Below are 11,366 nucleotides of genomic sequence, written 5' to 3'. Positions count from 1 at the left end.
CACTTTTAGATTTCTAGTTGATAACCTAGAGAATCTATGTCTTGATGTGTGGTATTAGATATTCTAATTATGCAAAATTGTTATATTTAGTTGATGTTGCATTTTAGACTTCAAGTTGATAACCTTGAGAATCTATATGTTGTTGCTTTGTGTAAGTATGCTCCTATGTTGTTGCTTTGTGTAAGCATGACCCTATGTTGTTAAAATTGCATGAATGAGGTGATTAATGCTAGAAATGATCTAAGGTAGCTAGAATGCTCCCTGAGTCTCACCTTTGATATAGAGGTTAGGTGGAATGAACCACAATAATTAAATCATGCAAACTTGTAAAACGTAGGTCGATGCATGCTCATTTCCTACGAGTAGCTTTATGTTACTCACCCACGTAGTGGGGACATTTTTCAGGTACAATAATCAAAGTTGAGGTTTTCATTATGCTTGGATGGTTGTGGACTTGGAGACTTCCATTTTTGTGAAGGTTGGCTTGGAATGCCAATTGTAGTCTTATTTGTCAAATGTGTATATTTGATTCTAAACTTGTAATGTGTGCCTAAGAACACTTTTGATTCTCATTTTATGTATATGACATGAGGCCAAGGACCAAACTTCTTTTAGAATCACATTTATGTCATGGATGTTGATTTTTTCCTTTAATGAGATTATATGAAAATTTATGCGTTTTAGTATGCTATTTTGCACCAAAGTGTGTATTGTGTATGAAACTCATCCATTAGCATTCATTCATCATGTATGAAGTGTGGACAAGGGCCAAACAACATTTTGAAACCATTACATGATTTTAAATTCCAAGTTTTCATTTCAAACTTCATTTTTGTCATTTTGGCCGTTGGGGGGTCATATTTTGTATTGGCTATATTTTTGAGCCATGGACCATTGTAGCGCGTCCAAATAGGTAAGTTACATTTGCGTGCATGATCATTTTCAAGAAAAACCCCATCCTTGGTGATTTGAGCTTCCTACGGACTCATTTTGCATCTTTGTTGCATAATCTTGCTTAAGGGAATTTTGGGAATTTTTTTTGGGAAATAAATTCCGTTCTTTACATGGTTACTTAGAAAATGTGATTTTAGGGGGGGTTTTCTTCTTCGTGTTTTTCCTGAAAATGCCATCTTGGTATCGGAAATCGATCGCAAAGTTCAGCTTTTTGTTTTCCATTTAGCAGCTTTTTCGACCCTCTGGACCAAATTTCTTTGGAGGGCATTTTGGGTATTTTACAGTGATTATTTTTCAATTTTTCTGAAAATTCACATAGAAAACTCAATTTTGATGGGGGTTTCTTCTTTGTGTTTTTCCAAAAAATGTCATCTAAAGCCTCAAAATCCCATTTTTTACAAAAAAACCCCTGCTGCCAGGTTTTTGCTGAGTTGTAGTACAAGTGTACGGGTTAAGTGTACGGGTGATGAATCTCGTAACCATTTAGATGAGCATGGGAAGTGAGTTGGTCACTAATTTTTTCTTTCTAACTGGTTAGAAAGGGTTTCCTAACCGGTTAGATAGTCTTGGGTTGACTATTTGACCGTTTTGCCCCTGTTTCTTCCGTTAGCCATATCTTCTTCATTCGGACTCCGAATCAAGTGATTCTTGAGTCTAAATTCATTAATTTTTCGTTGCCTTTCCAATGATGTGCTCAGTGGCACCCACTTTTAAGCTGGAAATGACGTTTTTGCCCCTAGGTTCATTCTTGTTCGTTTTTGAAACGTTGCTTCCACATTTGTTTCCTTTGGGTTCCGTGACCTCGTTGAGGGTCACATTGGCGTCTTAGAGTCATGTTGTATCTCTAGAGACCGTTGTTTGCCTTTTGCTTCTGCATTTCGGATCCATTATCGAGTCATCTTTCGGTTCATCACTGACGCACCGAGTTGAAAAACTTGGGCCGTCACATCATTGGCATCTTGAGTTGAGTTCTCTTATTGGTGTCTCTTAATACTTAGTGTTAAAACTATCCATTACATCATTGTTTGTTTTGTGTGGCGTTAGGATTCCACCTTGTGTTTGAGCCAGTCTTGGGAAAGACTTGTAGACTTTTGTTTCAGGGACCATCGTACCCATTCTAGAAGATGATTCATTTCCTCGCGGTGAGGGATTGGACTCATCCGAGCTTTTGAGATTTCCTTTCAGTGAGTTTGTCCTTTTGAGAGGCATTTCATCCCTTCTTGCTTATGTTTTGTGGGATTATTATTTGCATAGTCGTTCTTACATATTTATATGCCCTATTATTTTGAGCATGCCTTAGAAACATGTTAGGGGATGTGACTATTTGGTAGTTATGTGATGATATACATGATATGTTTTCATTTACTATATCTGTTCATCATGCTAGCGACATAAGTGATGTGTAGCGTTTCTCTGATGCTTGACCCCTATGTGATAGGTAGCAAATTTTATTGCCCTTGTATACTATGTGTTTAGTTGTATGGTGTGTGGACTTTATTTACATTTAGTATACTTGTACCTAGTATGCTTGCACGTTGTTTATTTCAATTCATTTTGGTTTAGTATACCTGAGCCTGTATACTTGTCTACCATATACTTGTGAATGTATACTTACATATGTATATATATGTTTCATGACTAATTGCTTTATTAGTTTATTCCTTTTTATCATTCCGCACTGTGCTTGGGGTTGTATGACCTTGGTTGTCGGGGTTGTGTGTGTGAGCTTGATCCGATGTCCTGATTCCTAGGCGTAGCCTTGTAGTAAGTCAGCTTTAGGATGATGTGGAGGATTTTGGGTGCATTGTCTTGTTGGGAGTCGTTATGGCTAGGGCAATGATGATATTGTTTGATTTTGTAAAGTCTGATCCATTGACTTGAGAGCATAGACTTGTTGAGCTTTGGATTCGTGATTGGTGTGGTTGACAACGGTGTTTTGAGACTTGGGATTGTCAGTTTTTCCAGTATTGAGGATTTAATACCTTAAGCATAGCGGTGCCTATGACATTATTGTCAGAGTTTTGGATTGGCTAGAATGGTCCGGCCAGACATTTTGGACCATATCACAACTCTCACAGAATGCCTGGTTCCTGTGGTGCTTTTGGTAATGATTGTTTGACATTAACGTCAATTGTATCGATAGGTTTCACGGGTAAGCTTGTTGGGGGCAGATGACGAATTAGGGCTTTATACTGTTATGTTACCGTACAGGTTGTGTGTGGGTGAGTGCTAGTTGCCGTCGATGCTACCTTGCACTACCTAGCTAGTAATATGAGTGTGGGCGGGCACTTGACACTGTGGATGCTACCACACCTTGGGTACGTTATGGGCGGATTCTAGTCACTATTCATGCTGCCATGTTACTTCTGGTGGTGTTCTTTGTTTCGACGTGTAGTCGCCTTGGTCTCTTTTGGGTAGTTGACATTGGGTTAGTATGTCAATTCGTTTGGAGAGGTGTCTCACTATTCACAGTTTCGTGTCTCTTCGTTGATCTTGAGACCTTTGGAGTTGTCCTTAGGTTCTTTATGATCTGTTCCTTGGTGTGACCTTGTGTACGGTCCTTGTTCGGTTCTTCTGGGAGTGTTCTTAATTTCAGGGATGAAATCTCTTTAAGGAGAGTAAGTTATAATAACCTGATTTCAGGGATGAAATCTCTTTAAGGGAGTGTTCCTGATTTTGGGGATGAAATCTCTTTAAGGAGAGTAAGTTATAATGACCCGGTCATTTCCTTCCTTTCCTTTTTCCTCAAAATTTTACGGATGAATTTTTTTTATTGAAATTTCTTTTCTTAGTTCAGTTTCTTGTCAATTAGTGTCGTCTCGAGTGCTCAAAAATGGTTTCTGAGACTCTTTCATTTGGATTGACAACTTCCTTTAAGGACTGAGTCATTTCCACATTTTTCGTTTTTCGACACTATTCATTTTTCGTCCTTTTCCCTATTTTGTCTTTTCCCCGTTTCTCACTTTGTTGGCATAACCTCACTTTTTGTGTTTGGAGTTGGTTTTTGACTTCATATATCTTCATTCTAAGTAGTTTCCATGAAATACGTATCTTTACTTTTGTAAGAAAGTACTCTGGTTACTCCCGGTGTCCATAGGGGCATTTTAGCCATTTCATAATATTTTTTTTTTCATTTTCTCTCATGTCACTGGGTAGAAAATTTGATTTCGGGAGGGGTTTCTTTTTCATGTTTTTCCAGAAAAATTCATTTGATAGCCCGTTTCTACTCTCAAATCAGGACAGTTACTTTAGCAGCTTTTGCCCCTCTTGACCTCTTTTGATCTAGGGGCATTTTAGGTGTTTCACAGTGAGTTTTTTCGTTTCCTTCTGTAGCCGGGTAGAAAACTCAATTCTAGGGGGGGTTTCTTTTTCATGTTTTGCTAGAATGTCATGGTGCTTGTCGGGGTGCTCGTCTCGATGTCATGACGTCGACTTTTGTTTTCGCTCATTCTCCTTCGTCCGGACTCTAAATCGAGTGAACTTTTTTTAAAACTTAACTAATTTTTTACTATCTTTCCAACGGTGTACTCGGTTGCACCCGGATCTTCCTGAATAATTACCAGTTTACCCTTTTAGCCTTAAGTGCTCATTTTTATTTGTCTTGCCGTTTCTCCTTCGTCCGGACTCCGAATCATGCAATTCTTGAGTCCATCTTGATTATTTTTTTGTTGTCTTCTCAGAGGTGTGCTCAGTGGAACTAGAATCTATACTTTTTAGAAATGACTATTTTGCCCCTGGGGGCTTAATTGTTATTTTTTTTGATCTTTTGCTTCCGCATTTGATTCTTTTGAATTCTATGACCTCATAAAAGGTCATCAAAGTGTCTTAGAGGTGTGTTGTGCCTTGGGAGACCGTTGTCTTGTGTCTTGCCATGCTATGTTGATAGCATGTTGATTTATATTTATTTTGGACATGTATCTCAGTCGTGTAATCAAATGTCTATGTATCACTTTTAGGGATTACTTTGGGCTATGTAATATTATTTTGAAAAGAGAAATGGGTTGGAAATTCAATTGCATCTTTTTGAGTTCCTGAGACATTTCTACTCTATTTTGCTTCATTTGATACTATGACAAATGATGTAATGAGGCCTTAAGACCATTTCATTTTCTATGTATAGATTCCATCCTTCATTTGCACACTTTCATATTCACTTGCACACACTTAAATGGTTACTTTAGCATTGCTGTAGTTTAAAGGTACATTTCCATGTTAGGATTAAATGGACGTAAGTTGGGTAAGAGAATGGGACATTGTACACTCAGCACAAGTCCAACCAGTTGGGTTTTGAAACCTAACCGGTGGGACTTCACACATACTCTAATTTAGCTCTCTGGAAAAGTCGAACAAGTTGGGTTTTCAAACCCAACCGGTTGGGACTCTCTGGAAAGTTGAACCAGTAACCCAACTAGTTGGACTCTCCTGAACCTTTAAAAGGAACACAATTTCAACCTAGTTTTTCATTGGACTTCTTCATGATCATTTTAAGTATATTTCAAGGATCAAATGGGATTGATTGGGTAATCATAGTAGTGACATTTTACCTTTTTAAAAATGAATCTTTCAAAGCCAAAAGCATGATTTTTACATATAGAAATTATTTCATTTTAATACAAATTTTCTCATACATTCACGAAAATTTACATTGAAGTTCCTATGCTCAAAAATGATTCATTAATGACATTTTGAATCATGACTTGGGGCCATATTGATGACGTAGTGTTGTTGATCACTTCGCGTAATGGACATTTTCACTTAGCTTCCACATTTTGGACTCGGGTTTCGGGTCGAATTATGGGTTATCCGTTCATGCACCGAGTCTTTAGGACTTGTGGCGTGACACTTATTATTCAAAAAAGGAAAAGGAAAAAAATATATATATATATTGTTTTCACTAAATTCACAAAATTAGGTAAAAATAATAACATAACTAAGAAGATAATAATAATAAAGGAAAAGTGCAAAAAAAAACCCCTGAACTATGGGCCAAAATGCAATAAACCCCCCTAAACTACAAAAAATGCAATTAACCCCCTGAATTATGGTACTTCGTGTGATACCCCTCGGATCCGAGACACGGGTTGATCAGGCCCAGGCCCAAACCCGAGGGATATCAAACAATTAATATTTTAAATCAAACACGGAATACAAAAGTGATTAAAGAGATAAAGTTTAAGCTGAAAGAAACTAAAATAAATCCTCAAATATAAATATTTAAACCTTGATAATCCAAACTCCATAAGTTTAACAACTCGGGAATCCATCTCTAGTGGACCCCTAATAAAAGCCCAAACTGCATGGAAGAAAACTGAAGATAAAATCCAAATCTAATATCTGGAAAGAAGTCCTACGTTGTCGGTAGAATAGAAGTCTGTATCTGCTCTGCACGATCAAACTCTAACCCTGGAACTGACGAGTACCTGAAAAATATAAGGGTGGGTCAGGCCCACATGCAAGTCCTGATCTACTACAATCCAAACAGGAATCCGATACGCAGATACATACTAGAAAGACTCAACAATATCTAGAGTAGTCCATATATGTATAAGTACACACTATAGGATGCTCACTAGTCCAAAAAGGTCTGTCTTAGCCTGAATAGAGATACCATGCAAATCGCACTTACTGTGGTCATGTGTATCTAAACCTACCAGGGAACAACACCTCTGTCCAGCTATCCATCCTAGGCAATATACGCACCCTAACCATGGTCCTGAGACTTAAGCTCATACCATGGCACATATAATAAATATATAAAGTCCGTGTCCTCCTATTACAAAATATCAACCATCTGAAAAGTGGTTTGATAAATGTAAAGCAAATCCATCCTGAAACCATATTAAGTCATTCAATTATTTGATTGATATGACACAAGTAGGTGATGGACTTAACTCATAGGATTAATCCATACCTTAATCTAAATTAGGTAGGACTTAGTGTTTGTACTAATCCATACCTAGTATGCCACCGTCCCATACCAGTGCATACACTCCTCCAGCTCCATAGTTAATAACACAGCATAAACATGTATCAACTAATTTCCAAAAGAAACATAAATATAGTTTAACATATTTACAACCAATTTATGCATCCAATAAACCATTTAAATGTCACATTACAGTGCTTTATATATATATGAAAAGACTGTACATGTAGTTCCTCCAGTTAATATAGTTGACGGAATAGTAATAGATACCAATCCACCATACTTCAAGATTTGCATATAAATAGTTTAACATGTGTACAACACATTAATCATCCTACATAAGGTTTAGAAATCCCTTTCCAGTCCCATTTTATTAAGTAAGACTGAAACCTACCACTCCTCCTGCACAACAATATCTGATGCAATAGTTGATAAATTTAAAACATCCATTAATTCCATTTAAGCATACTTAATCTTCTAGATAGATAAACATATGCTTATAACATAGTTGAACATGCTTGATAAATTTAAACATGCAAAAGAACCCAAAACTTTGCTCAAAGCAGTAAACAGTTTACAAAGATTTCAAAGACAACTTCACATATGCAGTTTCTTCGTTTAACCTTAGGTTGCTTCAAGGTTCAACACAATACCATTAACAAAACTTCCAACCATTTTTACATCTCTGGAACTATTATACAACACAATTTTACCCACTGAAACAACCCAGTCATCTTCCCATAGGTCCAGAAACAACCCAAATCACGCAGAAGCAAGAAAAAAAGTTGGAGCCGCCTCCAGAATATTGGAGCCGCCTCCCTTCTTGGTGGAGCCGGCTCCTCCCTTATTAGAGCCGGCTCTACCCTTGTGGAGCCAGCTCCAATCCCTTGTGGAGCCGGCTCTCACACCCCCTAGAGCCGGCTCCCTCCTTTGGTGAGCCGGCTCTCCTCCTTTGAGAGCCGTAATTCCTTCTCCGGTTGTCTTCCTCGCCTCCGGCTAAGTTCAAAACCTATTTAGTATTTTAAAACCTTGTTCCAGTGTTTATACACTATCCTAGATTATATGAGAAACCCCCCAACATGCATCAATAATCCCAATTAACCAAGCTTGAACCCAAGACACAGCATGCATCAGTTCACAGTTTCTTTAAAAATTTGCACAGTTTGATTCACGAGATTTATTTCCGTTTGAACATGCATACAAGATAAATTTAATCATTAACCTGTTTTTAATCTTGGTTTAATCCTTAGAGTCTTTCTAAGCCTGTACAGAACACAGATTAAAGAGATAGAGTGGAAACAGAACTTGCCTTGAGACTTTGGTTTAAAAACCCCCAACTGTTGTCTCTATCTTCTTTGGCTACCTTGGTTGTATCAAACAGCCTCTGCTGCTCCTAATTCAGTCCCGAACTCCTCCTTGAATCACTCAAGTTCACTATGTATTTCATCTCAATCTTTCTCTCTATTTTCTCTCTATCACACTGTATACGTGATTATGGTGAATATGGTTTTTATTTGTAACCCTAAATCAACGTATAAACAATATATATATAGACTCTACAGAAACCCTAAGTCCATACAGATATCACTCGGCCCATAGGTAATCCTAGGTTATAACAATGTCGGCTATGATAAAACATAAAACCCTAAGTTACAATTAATGCATTTAAAACACATTAAACCAATTAACATAAATAAATAAATAAACAATTAAAACAATTAAATTAAAACTAAAAATAAAACATTTAATTCAAATAATTAAATGTTTGAATAAATTTAGTAACAATTAAATTAAACAATATCAAGTAGTTCAAATAAATTTAGATAAAATCAAATAATACACCAATTAATGAAAATACACACTTAAACAATTTAAAAAATGCAATAAAATAATTAATAAAAACATCAGAATTATCCTTTTGAATTTAGGGGTATTACACTTCGTTGCAATTTACCTACTCCGGTCACCGGCAGAAAAATTTTGACCATAATTAGGCATGTGTATGCCACTTTTTTTCTAAATACCCATTTCACCCTTGTCATACAAAAATACTAAAAAGTCCTTTTATTCCCCAAATCCATTACCTTGTATATATATATATGTGGATTTCTCTCTGCCACATCATACAAGTAAGTGTATTAGTGCCAAAATAATGTAGTTTTAGTGAAGGGTACAATTGTCTTTTGATTTTTTCGATCAATCCAACTGTCGGATTGTCCTCAATTGCAACAAATTGATAGTTCAAGAGGGTTTCTTGTAGTTCAGGGGGGTTATTTGCAAAATGCTCATAGTTCAGGGGGGGTTTTTTGCACTTTACCGTAAGAATAATAATAATAACATATAGTTGCACTCATAAATATAAATTTAATGTTTAATTTTATTATAATTTTCTTTAATAAAAAGTATGGTGATGCATGTAACAAAAAGTATTTGTTCAAATATTATTTTTCAAAAAATAAAAAAAAAATAAAAAAATAAAAAATCTTTTAGCTAAATTCACATAATTGGTCCAATTGCATAAAACTCTCCTTGACTTGGTGGGGATATTTTAGTAAAATTAACCCCTTTAGTTAGTTGGAGGGGATTTTTTGGCAATAAAAATTTGGCTTACTGAAAAATGCTATAAGTTAAAGGGGATTCACCCTTTCTATAAACTCTACATATTTTTTCTTGTTTTTTTTATTTTTTTTTTATTTTTATATATACATTTTTTCCCTGTCAAGTAATTCAAGTTATTTTTGTGATACAATAATTTATACTGTTTAGTATTTTCCTAATTGTAATGGTTATATCATTGTCTCTCTTTTCTCTCATTTATTCAATTTAACCCTAACTTTTGGGAGTACCACCTCTCAGCATTTCAGCCACACCAAGCTTAACTCTTTTTTGTCATTCATTCCCTAATTCTATTATAATAGCATTTTATAAATGAATAAATAAAAGAAAAGAAAATAACATAATTTTTAAATCAATAAATAAAAATTGAAAAGAAGACAGCGTAATATAAACTTCTAATAATATTTGTTTCTTAACATCACTTAATATTTGAGATGAATGGTGTATGAACCAAAATTAATTTCAAAGAATTAATACCCTTTACATCAAAATCGGAATTAAGTTATTTCCACGCATATATCTTCTATCTTAATTGCAACGGCAAATCAACGTCTTCATATGATAGAAATATGGGGTAATATATTAATGTTATATATTTTAATTTATTTTTTTTCCTTTAGATGTTAGGCTTCACATGTAGTAAGGGAAGAGGAAACAAGGGCATCGCTATATGATCATATCGAGATATATTGTGGGAGGCTTGACCATCATTGATTTAAAAAATACGTAGAAAATTATATAATCAGGAATGATACCCACTGTTTCTGGTTTATAAAATTTTAAGATTTGCTAATTATTTTTACTGGTAATGCTTTCATATACAAGTAATCACACAGAGAGACTCCAACACAAGCAATTCAATGTCTAGATAGTGACTACACAAGTTTTGAATACTAGAGACCATATGAGGAGAGCAGCAGCCTTTTGTTAGAGGCACTTGCAAAATCCAATCCCACTTTAGGGTATGTGATCATGAAGCATAGAGAGGGTTGCTGAATGCTATAACTGGCTTCTTTGTTTTGATTGTATGTGCTTCAATGATAAAACCTCAGTTTCAAGCACGGGCACGAAGGTTCGAGTTTAAATGCATCCATTTCACTGAATTAATAATAGGATAACAACTCTTAAACCTAATAGTCTAACCGAGAAGAGTAGCAGAGGGATTTCTATCCCTTGGACGCATTGGATAAGATACATCTACTATCCTCGTAGACTAAGACTATTAGGCCTGAATAAGACTATATTCAAGGTATTTCACAAAGGTTCGGTGGCTACGCTCATATCAACTAGGATAGAAACAATTGTTTTCCACAAAGGTCACTAACTAATAAGCTCAAATCAAAGTAGCACAGAACAATATTTGTTTTCCTTTCATTCACTTCCACTTTCTTCTGCTTTCTGCTGGATGGGTCGTGTTCTCTTTTAGGGTTTGCTGTTTCAAGGACGTCGTGCGCAGATAACAAAATAGAGTAGCAAGCACCTCACTCTTCACAATCTAGACAAAAGCTGTCAAGATAAGTTCCATTTGAGATCCCATGTACTTCTGGAAAGCAATATTCCCAATCCTAAAATAGTTCAAACTTCAAAACATCTACTCTCAACATATATGGCTATTGGTATCTCCAAAACAAGCCGGTAGACAATTATACAATTCAAGGACCAGCAGGGGGTCATAGAGATTTCAAGGGTTGTGACATACAGCCAAAAGAATAAGAAAAAATTGTTGCCAGATACGCTAGAACAATCTTTCAGAGCAATTGAAGCAACTAATAACAGAAATGCATAATAATAACAGATATGCACAAGAATATATTTATAGAAGGATTAGTCAACTGAATAGCAGAAATGAATAACAGAAATGCACAAGAAT

Source organism: Cornus florida, unplaced genomic scaffold, assembly GCF_030987335.1.
Source record: "Cornus florida cultivar Cherokee Brave unplaced genomic scaffold, ASM3098733v1 CherokeeBrave_3.0.0_Hap2_Chr02, whole genome shotgun sequence".
Taxonomy (NCBI): domain Eukaryota; kingdom Viridiplantae; phylum Streptophyta; class Magnoliopsida; order Cornales; family Cornaceae; genus Cornus; species Cornus florida.
The sequence above is the reverse complement of the archived record's forward strand: the minus strand, read 5'-3'. Positions refer to the sequence as shown.